Here is a 13987-nt window from a genome sequence, read left to right on the forward strand (position 1 = left end):
GGGAGAGGAAAAGGAGTAGGAGGTTTAGTACTCCTGTTTAGCTATACTAATGATTGCTTTAACAAGGCTTTGGTCTTTTCTGGGACCTCAGGTTTCTGGTATGTGACAACCTTACTGCTTTTATGTATTGAGAAATTCATAATTCATAGGTACAAGACAGCAGCTGCATGTTTATAAAGCATTTAGAACAAGAACTGCTTCAGTGGCAGGTTTGTGTTCATCCAGTCCCTGCTTCAGATCCTACATTCACAAAACCCTGTTGCTTAACTGTGGTATTTAGGTCAGATCCACAGTTTGTTAAAGCAGTCTCAGGTTAACTAATCCTCCTCCTCATTGTCTAAATGGAAAGGTGGTGAATCATCTGCCCAGCTGCAATCCTTGCCTATGCAGAGAGACTATAAAGACAACTGCTTTGTAATAAGTTCTTCAAAACACGCTGTGACTGCTATCTCTGTACCCGCCCCCCCCCCTTTCCTCTCCTCAGAGTCCCAGTTACGATTTTGAACTTAACATATGAAGTCTTCTTTTTATAATCCTGCCTGTGAGGGCTTCTCAGGCATGAGGGGAAAACAGAAGTTGCAAAAACTTCCCAAACCCCCATGGCGAGTGGGACTCTACTGTTTCTACACAGTCTGTACTGTTCCTCACAGCACAGACTATACCAACAGTACATTTTGAGAGCCTTCATGCTTCCTTCCCTCTCCCAAATAATCAAGTACTTCAGACCAGAAAGTCATTCATTTTTATAATGCAAAATTAACTTTGCCTCATTTTGTCATGTATGAAGCAGGTATATTTTCCCTCTCCAAAGGACATAACTCTGTTAAATTAGATAACCTGCAGATAAAAGACATGTCCCTGATGCAAAACACATCTTGATAAAGTTTTCAAGGGCCTGGAACACTCAAATAAGCAATTGTGAAATGTAGAAAAAACATTTACTTTCCCTCCTCCCACCCGTCACCTTCCATCCTGCTCCCAGCTGAGTACCTTCTCACTGATTAAGATGATAAATGTTGGATGTTTTTTAAGACTTCAGTGATTAAGGCTCATTCTTAATTTAACTCTATTTACCTCAGTTGGTGGTGGGGTTTAATACTATCTATAACCATTTTAAGTGTGCTTTCATTTTGTTTCTTCTCTACCTCATTTTTGAAAACTCAGCAATTAGAAGTGTTGGTATACTACTTTGATTGTTTTTGTCTACATTCAGTTATGAATTCTTAATGTGTTATCTTTGTGGAAATTCAGAGCGGAGTGAATTTCTTTTTTCTGGCAGAATTTTTCTCCTTTCTTTTTCTGAAGAATATGACATTTCTTAATGGTCAAATTGTCCAGATGTGTCCAAATGCAGATAACTTCTACTATATTCTTTTCTCATCTAAAATCAGCTGACCAAGATAAAGTTACATCAGAGAAAATCACATAAAATTGTAGGTATGCATATTTTTCAATGCAACTGGAAGAAGAAATAAGAGACTGAGACCAGTTCAATACTGTTTCACTCTTTGCCCAATTTTTGAAAAGAGGCATAGTCTAAAACAATTGCTGAAAGCAGCTGTTGGATTGGAAGAACCCATGAACTTTGTTAGAATATTCAACATGGGTACAAATTCATATTTGTAATCACATTCATTAGCTTATGAATTTGTACCCATGCTGAATATTCTATGTTATGATAATGTTGGATGCAAGAATGTTGTCTTTCTCTGTCCCATCCAAAACCTGCTCTTATATTACTGACAGGATGATGAATACAAAAATGATCCTATGAATAGCAATTATGGCCTCCTCAGCAGGTGTCTTGTAAAAGGAACAGCAAAGATTCTAGTGGGGGTAATCGTTAGCCTTCTCATGCTGATGGGACTTTTCTCCCTGGTAATGTCTTGCCTAACTTTCTCAAAGTACATATTTACCCCAACAGGGTATTTCAGTTCTGATTGTTTAGCAAAAATGCATAAGAATTTGCAGTTTCAGTTTACTGCATATGGTTTCGACAGTCATGTGCATTGCAGCATAATCTTTCACTTGCCTAGAGTGCCTGTGCAAACGCAGAAATGAAACCATTATATTCCTGAGGTAGTATCTTACCACTGCTAAACTAAGTGAACTATTTCAGTGCCAGCTACCATACTAGTACGAAACAATATTCTCAATAAATGCACGATATTATTTAGATAGGGGTCAGCATTTTATAATTTTATGGAAAGAATATATCAGTATCATTTTTTTCAAATAATTTTTTTTTAGTTGTGTGCTGAGTGCATATATAACTTACTGTGAATGACTGTATTTCATCCAGAGTGTGGAAAAATATGATTCTTTGTTGTTAAGATGTTTTACCTTTGAAAAAAATTGCTAATTTAAGAACTTTTTCCTTTCTTTAGGATTGTACAATAAAGTAGAATTGGCAGAAATAATCAAAAAAGAGGAATAAATGATCCATGTTTATTGCATTTTCCCAATACTTGAATATTTTGTCTGCTGAAGTTATAACTAGATAATCCACTAAACTATCGTAAATCTATATAATCTTCTCATCTTCTCTGAAAAAAAAAAAAAAAGACTGGAAATGCTTGGGAATGCTTGGAATAAATCCCCACTCTATTTTTCCACTGACAGATATGAATTTGCACAAACTAGAGTATTTTCTGGATAAATTGACATATTGTAGAAAAAAAAAAGGATGGGAGAAAAAGAGTTCTGTCATTTTGAAACGGGATCCTTCTATAACTATTCTTTTTTAAACACTTGGAATGGATTGGATTCTTCAAAAATCTACATTAACCATCTCTATATTAGTAGCATGTCTGAACAGTAGCACCTTTACAATATCACTGGTCCAGAATTTGAATGTTTTAGTTGACTGAGGATAGCCTGAGGTTATTGTAATGATTGTTTTAACACTATTTGAAATGCATTTTCTTCAAGTTATTGGAATTTGTAGCATATTTGGCATATTTGATTTACATATACATGGAAACCTATCCAGATGATACAACCAGTCTGGGGGACGGGTCAGTTCTAAGCCATATGTGGTTCATGGGCACTTTTCTTGCCTGGTGCTGTTTCTAATACCCTCTTACACTGCTTGTTAAACCCACCCCACTTACCTTCCAGGCTAGCATTTCAGCTGCAGAGTTTAGTTTTTGTTATATGCTTGAGAATAAGAATCCTCACTTTTTAAAATCATAAAACCTTTGAAGTGTCAGCATTTTCTTCTCATATGGCTGGGAGGTAGCAATTAGTCTGTCTAGAGTTATGACTATCCTTTCCATCTGAATGTCAATTTTTAAACCTCTTGGGATCCAATGTAAACTCTGCTTCTATTCCCTGCTCCCTTTTCCCCATTCTAAACTCCTCCTTAGACCTCGTACAGTCTTTGGGTTAAATCCTGGCCTCATCTGGGAGAACTATCTAAAAGCTTCCAAGGTCTGCATCCCTAAACATCCATGCTATCATTTAGAACTTCATTTTGACCTCAGCTCAGAGCTCACTGCTGGAGCATGGGTGTGAGTGGATTTAGCAGATCCTGATTTATAATTACATATCCTACCCCTTTGCCTAGGCTTTTGTCAGTGTTAGTGTCATTTTTGAATATTTGCAACTCGACTCAACCTAAGATAAAGGCAGAGAACTAAGAAATACTGAACACAAAAAGAAGTTTAATGTTGCATTTATTTTGTAATTATCCACAGTTTATTTCTGCATCTCTGTTCTTACTTATTTCCTTTTATTTACACTGGCAACAGATGTGATGCCTCAAATTTATTTGCAATTGTTTATAATAAACTAGCCCAATAATATGCCCATATTCAAGAATGTAACAATTTTAGCTTGTTGCAATAATTAACAGTGATGTTCTAGAGTGCAAATCTTCATGTCAAACTGCACATTTTGTTGTTTGAATGCTAGGATACATGTGCTTTGAATACCAAAGGTGTGTTGTAAAAGGAAATTGGACATCAGCAGTGAGCTATGAGAAATCATTCTTCAAGTTACATATCATTTCAGGGCAGAGGAACATCATTCCTCTTTCAAGCTGTGATAGAAGTACTATTTTTTTTTCCTTTTTGGTTCAAAATTTTTTAATGATACTGTAAAGAAGGGAAAAATACACACTTAGGAGTACACATTTCAGACTTCCAAAATAACATCTTAGATATAACAATAAGCATCTCAAAAGCTATTTAGTCAAGTATTGATAAGGACTACTTATCTCCAGATGAAATTATCAAATTGTTTTGAATGTGTCAATCAAAGCACAAGGAATTTTATGGCTATTACCCACCTACTCAAAAATCCTACAGCTACCCTGTGACAGGTACTATTAAATGAAAAGTGATATTAGAACCATTTAATCTAGTTAAGCTGTTTGTCTTTCCAGTTTGAAATGAAGAACAACACTGGCATTAGGCCACCAATGAGTTAGGTGTAAGGTAGCCTGAGGTGATCTTGATCACCTACAGACCAAAATTTGGGAGTTAGCTTGCTTTCTTTAAGATATTCTTCCATATACCTCTGTGGTCTTGCCTAAGAGTTCAGGTAAAAACATTAGTAAAGAGCCTTTTAATTCATCCTAAGAAGCTTCTACAAGATAATTGCTAATAAAATGCTTCGAAGACATCAGTGCTAATCAACATTGCTGCCTTATTTCACTTCCCCCCAAAAAGTGTATAAATTCCTCAAATGCTTCTTATACATTTAAACAGGCTTCTCCTTTTTGCTAATCAGTTTACAAGTCTTTTCTTTATTGCAGGTAATGTGCATTGATTTACCTCACCTAAGTGATGGAATCTCTTACCCATCTGCTCAGATTCAGGGTAAATCTTAACCTCACTGGGCTATGCTGGGCTTCTCTATTTGTAATCTCCAAAACCATTTACAAATTTGTATTTTCCACAAGTGTTAAAAAACAGACATAAATCTACCATTCTGTTTTCTTGAAAACAAGAATTTGTCACTATAAAAAGAATATAGAAGCTTTTTGATACCTGAAAAAAAGAATTTTTTCAAAAGGAAAAAAAAGTCTGATTTCAGTATATTATTGTCCCTTCAAATATTCTTATAAGAAATAAAGTTATGTTTAAATCTTCCTGCCATATTTATGTGAATTTAGTTTACAGCCTATCTCCTGATTAGTAATCAAGGATAGAGTAAAAAGCAGTTCACTGAAAGTGTATGTGTCTGCAGTTGGCCTTTGTTGATTCCTAAAATAACAGATGGTGCTGTGAATGAGATTGCGTGAGTCTATGTACAATGGATGTCTTATGTAAAAGTAGATCGAGAGTTTTTAAGCTGATGCTTTCTGACCGTCTTTACCAGTAGGTCAAACAGTAAGTCTCCCATTAGCAAGAAAACACTTGTGTGCAGAAGAAATTTCCAGTAAATGTACTGCTCCCCACCATACAAACATGACTGTACTGTACTCTTACTATGAAGTATACACCGTAGTATAAAGAGGGTAGTAAGGGCTGGGAGTGACCTTGAAATTTTTCCTTGGATAAGCCCTCAGGGTATGCTTTGAGGGCTGCACTGTGTTCAGGGACACTGCAGCTATTGCTTGCCCAGACCCATGCCTGGGTTCAAGCATGCATCAGCTGCACAAGCTGTCAGTGTGCTTCCTAGCACGGTTTTGGCTTGGAGCAATGAGCACTTTTGCCCACTTTCCCTTGGCACAGGTTAGGGGAGAGCAAGGGCTGGGGCCAGTTTTCAAAAGTCAGTTCAGGTGCAGCTATTCCCTTTTGGGAGGAATTGTGCTTAGATTTGCAGGAATGAGAAGGAGTACCTCTGGGCCTGTTTCAGTTAGTAGAATAGATAGTTTATTCTCACGCAGTATGAAACCTAACACCAAAAGTACCTTTAGTGATTGGAAAATTGAAGTGATTTTTCACTATGGGTCCTGTTTGCTTTCTTCACTAGGTGTTTTGTAAGTGACTACAGCAGGAGGCAGGACTCCATGGAAAACTGTGCTTTTCCGCTGCATGCTCTATGCTGGCTGCTCTGCAATCCCTGCCCCAAGCAAAGAGCGTTTCTGGAGTGCCTAGCTGAAGGCTGCAGCTCGAGGGTGCTGCAGGTTGCTAAACACATAGGAACTTATCTGCACTGTTTCAGCTGCTGTCAAAAAGGTCAAGGAGACAAAAGCAGGTACAAAGCTATAATCTTGGAAACTGAGGTGGAAGGGGCTGTCTGTTTAATTGCAGCTTCTTTAGTGAGGGCTTTCCCTTGCCATTATTTCCCTTCATCCCCGGGACAGGCTCCTGGTGGGGTTGGGCTCAGTGACACAGGGGATGTCCTGCCTCCCCACACAGCACTTTGCACAAGCTCTGCTGGCCTGAAGTGCTTTCATGCCCCTAGTCTGCAGGGACGTGGCTCTGGCTGTGGGTGCTGTGTCACCGGCAGAGATAATGCTTTGGAACATACAGTAGTATAAATAGTACTCCCATTCATATAAATATCTCTGCACATTGCTGTAATGATGGTGACAGGGTATTATACTGTGGGTTTATTTATAGCTCTGGAAGCTCTGTGAGCTAAGTAACAATGCACTGAATTTGTTCTGTGAATTATTTTGATTTTTTTTTCCCCTTGATACACTCTAATTCATAAAAAAATCTTTATTTTTTTCTATCGGTCTCAGTTCCTTATTTGCAGTGATAGAGAAACAACAAGTTTGCCAAATTAAGGGGCAGATCCCAATTTGGGAGTACTTTTCTGGTGACCTAGAAACAAAGCTGTAGGCATCTGTTGGCTTACAGGGGTTTGGGACACACAAGTCTGGATAGCCCTGGCATGGTCGTGCTTTTCAGCTGCTGTCAGGCTACGAATGATCCAGCTAAGAGAGTTTCTGCTTTAAACTTGAAGCAAAATCTTTTATTTTTTTAGGAAGCAGGTAGTTAGATGTTACTTTGACTGCAATGACATAAAATAAACATCTCCATTTCCAGTTTTAACGTGAAATGCCACTGTCTGACTGTCTGTTCCCAGCACTAATTGATTGATCCATTTCTCTGAGAATGCTGCTGATAGTGGGTGGATGCAGACAGCAGACCTGAGAACAAATACACTGGAAAGGGACTGTTCTTGTGATTATGGCTTGAGATTGGCAGTGTTTGTGTGATGATTAGGATTCAGGTAAGGCACTATTTGCAGTGAGTAGGTTAATGCATTAGTTTCATGCAGTTGTCTTACCTTCAGATGGACTTCACGTTTCAGTTCTTGATTTTTGCCAGAGATCTCTTTGAAGGAAGTCAATGTGAAGGAGGTAAAATGGAATGTAGCAAATTACTGTAATTCTACAACTTTGTTAATTCAACAGTTAGTGTTAGTGCTCCTGGCTGCATGCTTATGAGCCTTTGGGATGAGGTGGTGGAATGTTAAAGGGAATAGATGAAATAAATGGCTCAATAAAATGCTTGTGAACTGGACTTTTTCTGAGAAGCTGCCTCTTCATCAGATATAAAATGTGCTCCTTTATAACATGTGCATTATGGAGATAATTCTGATGGAAACTGACTGAAAGGCTGCTCTCTTAAAGCATACTAATAAAGTCTAGTATTTGTTCAGGTGACTAAATACACTGTGACTTTGCCTAAACACCCAGTAGTTCATTTATTTGCTTCAGGTTTTTTGCAAATATTAGCAAAAGGGACAACTCAACAGTCATATGTCTACAGATGACTGTATGGGGAAATAACTGGTGTGAACTATGTACTTTAACATCTTTGCTAGTATTTTTCAGCTTAAGAAAGAGCCAAAAGGGATAGACTTGGTGCCTTCGTATTTAAAAAAATGTTTATTTCTCTCAAAGCATTGTATTTGCCTAATTCTTTTTCTTTACTGTTTCACAGTATTATTAATTACGCATGCTTGTTTTTGTATGGTAAGGGTTCTGCACATTGCCAACTCTGCATTTAAAAGAAAACAAAAAGATTTGCTGCCCCCTGCCCATGCCCAGACATCTAGTAAACATCTAGAAGTAATTCATGCCTAAAATGCAGTGGAAACTATTACAGGGATGTTTAGTTCCTGACTGGTATGAGACCTTGAAAAGTCAACAACAAAATTAAGAATACAATTTGTAATCAGTTTTTCTCCCTTCCAAAGCGAGGACAAAATGTAGTTTTTCTTGCAAAAGACTTTTTTCCACCTTGACTTTGTCCTTCAATTGACAGACAAAATATTGACCTCTTTCTGGACGGTCTTGGCTCCTTTGTTGGAGCTGGAACGCAACACTGTTAGCAGGAGATTGAAATATAAGTTCTCTTCAGCTGAGAACAAAGCTGTACCCATGACACACTGAATTCATATGGTCATGGGCTATGAGGACTTGGCAACACCTGTATCATTGTTAGGATAAAGCACTGGTTTGTACAAAAGAAGAGGAACTTGCTACCTTGCTGGTTCCTAACTAGGGGGGCCTGCTTTGCTTTGATCTTGCTGGATTTGGTGAGACAATTGCATTTGGCAGGACTCTAAGGAGGGGTGAAGAGTGATGCAGAACAACTGCACATGGGCTGGAAGGAGATCTGGACATGAGCAGCAGTGCTGGTGTAGCTGAGGTACCTTGGACTCGCGGGACACCTGCAGCTGTGTGATGTGCACACAGTCGGTCTGAGGCACCTAGTGGTGCATGAAACCGTTTCTGAAAGAGTCTAGCAATTCCTTGTTTTTCCCTTTTTAAATGAGTCACGGGACAGTCCCAATGAGAGAGGACACTATAGGTCTGTCCTCTGCCTGCAGGCTAGCCTTCAGCAAGATCACAGGCAGCATTTAATGGCAATACAGGCCCTCTTACAGTAGGCGTCAAGAGCACTGTAGAGAGACGATGTGCCTGGATTCCACCTGACTGGCATAGGCGGACTGCTGGGACGCAGCCACGAGACTAACAGTTGCTATTCTCTCAGTAGTCCTCTCTATTGAGAGTTCTCACTATTCTCTCAATAATTCTCTCAGCTCTTAGCCAGAGTCTAGTCTTAAGCCTTTGTACCATTGTGCACCTTAGAGTAATTGTTAAAGTAATTATTTTAACGACATTTTCTGTATATTTATTCTAACATTTTGAATTTACATCTGTTGCTTACATTTCATTACTCTATATGAAATGCAGTACTACATTTCTTTTGATGTCCAAAATTGTACGCTTCCAAACACAGCCAACTGCCACCTAGCGATTAAAGCAGGAATTGCAATCAATCGTTTATTAGTGCCGACTGCCTGATAGACTAATTTTTAAAGACACTGTGACTTCAGAAGTCTGTTATAACAATCTGATCGATGCTTACTATGAGTAAATTAATTTAGAATCTCCTAGTTAAAGTGCTATATAATTACAAAACATCATTTAACTGTGATGGTATGCATTTTTCCAAATAAAATTGTTCCCCTCTCCATTTTAAATGTAGTTTATATACACTACATATATATATAGTATATATATAAGCATTTAAAAAGATACTTCTTGAATGATGCATAGCCATAGACAGAGTAGAGGGCCAGAGGGGTAGCATGGTACATCTGTTTTACATCCTACGTAAGTAACATTTCATCACTTCTGAAAATTCACCCAGATTTCTTTTACGGAAGATAATGGCATTTCTATTTGTGCATTTCATAGCTATTTTTGTAGTTTAGAAATACGTGGTTTCTTCAGAGTTGTATGATTCTGCTTGCAGAGATAAAGACCGAACCCGATTTAGGGAGAGGAATTGTTTTGTTTTCCTTGTTAAGCTTTCACACTGGGAGTTCTCCTCTTGCTGGGTACTGCAGCCTCAAGTCCTGCATTTTTTAAGTTGTTTTTCCCTTGTTTCATAGTACCCCTTACACTAAGCTAGGAGCATCTTCTCCAGGGATGAGACTTGCAGGTTAACCCCATCATCTCTCAGCACTGCTGCCTGCCTTAGCAGAGTGTAGTGGTTTGTGCAGCGGGAGCAGACCTGATGTGACTGTGGTGTGCTCAGGCTCCCCTTGGGATGGGTGTGTATTTGCCTGCTGTGTGGATGTCAGCCCCTGCGTGCCATGGGACTGCGTAACCCAACATTTACAGCCGTGTGTCTGGGAAAGCATGTTCTGCAACGTGAGGAGCGTCTCACCTCCTGAGAAGCGGCATGGCAGTGTGCATTTCCGGCCATGCTCCTGGGTAGGGCACTTCAGGGAGTTGTGAACAGTGGTAGCACACTTTCCTCTGCTCGCTGGTGATACCGTCCTGCATCTTAGCACAGACTGACAATGATCCACTGCTATGAGCGATGGTGCACTACATTGAATCCATCAAGTTTATACAGTGAATGAGATGCTGTATTTTTTCCTCTCTTATTATTATACATTGCTTTCTACAATGCTTTGCTGGTCATGACCTGACACGTGTCCCAGCCCAGCCTGGAATACAAATTACGTGTGTGCTCAGTGTGACTGCTGTGATGCTGGCCAACTCAATGCCTCTCCAGCTACAGAATACTATCCTTAACCCTGGCTTTACACAAGATCTGTTTCTGAGAACTGCACCTGATGGCATCTGAAGCTTTGCTTGCTTGGTCTATCTTGACATAATGCAGTTCATGTTCTGATGCAATTTCCTATTGCTCTCTCACTTTGGCCCACAGAAAGCTGTTGGGAAAGGCAATTGTTTATTCACATTTGTACAAAATTGAGCCCTGAATGATAAAATCATAAACAAAACTAACAGCTTCTGAAAATAAACTAGTACCCAGAATGCAATGGATGGTCAGCCAAAGAATAAAACAGTGCCCAGCCTGAAAGGCATAAGATCCTAAAATAAGCACCACGGCTTTTAACAGAGAAACACAGGAATCTTTCAACTAATTTTTTATATTTTTTTAATTATATTAACTTGGAAAGGAGAAAAGATATACTTTAGATTGTTCTGGACAAATTCTTCTCTGTGCAGCTTCTCTGAAGTGAGTGGAATTACAGGAGGAAAGGATTTAGCCTTTTACGTCAATAGCATGTGTGTACTAGAGCAGAAATAAAGCATTTGTCAAAGCTGACCAGCATAGTGTACATCTTTTTTTTTTTTTTTTTTTTTGGCCTAGCCTTATGAGGATATCTATACAGAGGAATGGAAGGCCATTGTGATTAAAGTATCTGAAATGCTGGCTTACTCCTAAATGATTCAGTACAAAGCTGAAGAAAAAACTCTTTTTTACAGGAACCAATAGTCATTTATAAGGGAGCTGATCTCACCCAACAGAAATGGAAGTTGATAATTAACCAGAGACAGGAAGGTTCATCATTTGGTAATGAGCTGCCTACAAACCCATCCGATAAATAAAGGCTGTCAAACAAAATTTCTTGGCATAGCATATCAACCTGCAGGGCTTTCTACAGATGGCACTGGAGACTTCAAAGCATGACAGTATCTGACCATCTGATTAAGTCAAGAGATGTTGATGAAAAAGTGATGTGTGCTGTAAACAATGTTTTCTAAATATTCAAATGCTGCAGAAACAAATGATTAAATCTCTATATCCAAGATTATGAATTTCAGGAGAGGGAGGGAAGCACAGTCCCAGGCCTGTGTTAGAAGCAAAACATAGCATAAAACAAGAAAATTACATATGCATTATTTAAAACCATTACTGGAGAGGAGGCAGTGGTGGGGAAAAGCCTACTACAAAAGGATGAAATGGGATCCCAGAACATTTATAATATCCATCTTCCCTGTGGCACAAATTGGTATACATACAGCTAGCCATTATTTGTTGCAATTTGTACAAATCAAAGCTGTTTTTCACCCCATTTTAAAAGGCCTACCCAGTAGTCTTGTCTCGAAGGAAGACTGTATCTTGGATGTTACAGCTTTATGGAGTTTACGCGCATGTAAAAACTGATTGGATGGAAATAGATGGTGATAAGGAAGCATATCTTTTCTCTCTCCAAACCAAAGAAAACTATAACACGCACTGATCTTATGTCAGCCACCTCCCTCCTGGTGAATGGCCTCCTTGGTGCGTGGTCCAGGATGGATCACTGAGCACTTAGCGGCAGGGCTTCAAAAGAAACAGGGCGAATCCTTGCCCGGCTCCGCGCAGAGGCAGCTCTCCAGAGACCCCCACTGCAAAGGACCCAAAAAGCTCTTGGTGTGTGAAGCACTTCTCAGTTCTTCAGGTTCCCTTCCAGCACCAAGTACTTCTCTACACCGGCTGCCTAGTGTCATGGTGCAGCCAGGTAGGGAGCTCCCTGGGGCCGGGCAGGGGCCGGCCTGTGGCGGGGCTGGAGCCGGCACTGGCACCGCTGCGGCTTCGCAGGGCAGTGACTGACAGCCTCGGGCTGGGCTGAGGCTGGGGGAGGTTGGGGGGGGCAGGGATGGTGTGGGCTGGCAGGGCCCCCAGGGACCAGACATGAGGGACCCATAAAAGCTGATGATCCCTAAAGGGTGTAAGAGATCTGCCCAAAATGTAGTTTGTTGTCACCATCATGAGGAGCCCCAGAGACACAGTGAGGACCTGATTGCCGGGGCGTCGGGGCCAGACCTGGACACAGACATCTCAGTGCTTGTGAGTATGTGGGCGTGAGAGGATGGGTGGGAGCAGGTAAAACCAACTTTCTCAGAAGTGTTTTTTTAAAAAAAATCACCTTCCCCTTCCATGAGATCTCGCATTGAGCTTCATCCCACTAATTAGCATCCCAGCAGGCACATCTGGCCAGGTTTAGTAACGCTAGCCTGATGCCAGGCAGGCTGGACCAGGGGGGACTGTCCCTGGGATGCTTTGTCCAGCCGTAGGGACCACATGCTGGGAGATGTGGCGTGATCCCGGCGGTGTGTGCTGAGCTGGGGTTTGGCAGGCTGGGTCGAGGCTGCACGCCAAGCTGATGTGGAGTGGCTGCTTCCCAAGGCAGCCTTGGAAACGGTGTAGTCACAGTCACGCTCACAGCCTAATAAACCCGGCTCCACGTGAGCTGCCTCTGCATGGAGGCAGTCGGTGTGTCTCCAGTGCCAGAGCATGGTTAATCAAGGACCAGATAAAATGCCCTCATATACGTTTTTACAATGGGCTTATTAAATTCCCAGTGGGCATTCCTGGCATGTGAAAGGCAGGAAAAGCGGCTGTTGTTCCCGTTCCACATCAGTGGGAATTCCTAGAGAGGGTTATCAGTAACATGCTGACCTGCTAAATCCCATAATGGTCTATAAATATTGACTAATCCTTTACAAAATCATTTGTTATGTTTTGTAAGTGCAGACCAAAAAGAGATAGATTTTTTGGGGGGGTTAGATTCATTTCAATGTAATTGAGACTAATGTCGCGCTGAGTAGAAAAAATACTTCCTGTTCCTCCAGTGCCAGCAAATACAGGACACATATGACTGCTGTTAGTGACATGGTCTATCTTGATTGGAATTTAATGTGTGGAATTTCATACATATAGCAATAAATGATCTACTGACAATAGTATCCGACTGAACTCATGACCCTTCACTTTGATTATATTTTAAGGTGGTTTTGGACATTCAAGATAGTTTAATTATGAAAGTTAGAAGTTCCACAGGTAGGGTTAAACTGAATTTTGTACTTAAAATGAAGATTCATTTTCTTAGTCTGTGCCTTTCCCAAATGACATCAATTGCATTTTCTATGGCTTTAGAAGTTAAACATACTCATTAGAAGTTAAAATTAACTCATCTTAGTATGCCAGGGCACGTAACTTTCAATGTAAGATTTTCTTTTTGTGCCCTTTATCTCCCTTGCAAAAGCACACAGTGTTATCTTTTGTTTTTTACATGACAGTAATATTATGAAGAAGCTCCCTCTTCCCCTTGCTCTGCTAGCTGAGCTCAAAATGATTGTGTTTACTATCAAAACATGAAGGCTGCAAGCCACACACACACATACAGAGATGTGTTACCTGGTCTCTGAAACACTGAACCAAAGCCCCACAGGAGACGTTATAAAGTATTTAGAGTGATAACAGGGTATTTGACTGCACAGCACAGAGATTCTTCCAATACACTTCAAATCTGTGGAAAT

Source organism: Dromaius novaehollandiae, chromosome 1 (genome assembly GCF_036370855.1).
Source record: "Dromaius novaehollandiae isolate bDroNov1 chromosome 1, bDroNov1.hap1, whole genome shotgun sequence".
Lineage (NCBI taxonomy): Eukaryota > Metazoa > Chordata > Aves > Casuariiformes > Dromaiidae > Dromaius > Dromaius novaehollandiae.